Consider the following 776-nt stretch of genomic DNA (forward strand, 5'->3'; position numbering starts at 1 on the left):
TATCGATATCGATTTTTTAAAATATCGACCAATGCACCGATATATACGTAGAGGCCTCCTCTAGTGTTTACTGTGCACTTATACACCACATTTCTGGTTATGCATTGATTGTCCAAGGGACATTTGGATCTGTCTCTGCATGAGCATAAACTGTACCGGTGCTCTACTCAACATTTACACACACTAATCGAATTTTACGTATTTGTCCAAATTATTTATTTAATATTATTATTATTATTATTATTATTATTATTATTATTATTATTATTATTATTATTATTATTATCATTATTCCCATAGTGGAATATGAATCAGACGTCAATACAGTTTCGGCCTACGTGGTCTGATCAATAAGTATCCGGACTGCTACCATAGTAACGAAGCTAAAGCACGCAGAGTAAAACCACTTGACACAGGTTGAGCTTGAACTCTGCTGTCCTTACGTATTAACTTTTAACGCTCTAGATCACTTCCGCTATTTATAGAAGTGCTTGGAAGGAAGGTGTGTAGCGTGTGATCGAAGTATTGAGCATCACAGAGAAAGCTGAGTAGAGAATCTGCATCAAATTTTGACAAAAGCTTAGAGATATCTGCTCAGAGGCCTACGCAAAGTTTTCAAAAAGTTTTCATCATTCTCGAGACAATCAAGATCTTGTACAACTAAAACCCGAGTGTCTTCTTGGTCAGCTCATAGATAGATAGATAGACAGACAGATAGATAGATACAGAGAGAGAGAGAGAGATGGACAGATAGATAGATAGATAGATAGATAGAT

Source organism: Octopus bimaculoides, chromosome 2 (assembly GCF_001194135.2).
Source record: "Octopus bimaculoides isolate UCB-OBI-ISO-001 chromosome 2, ASM119413v2, whole genome shotgun sequence".
NCBI lineage: Eukaryota > Metazoa > Mollusca > Cephalopoda > Octopoda > Octopodidae > Octopus > Octopus bimaculoides.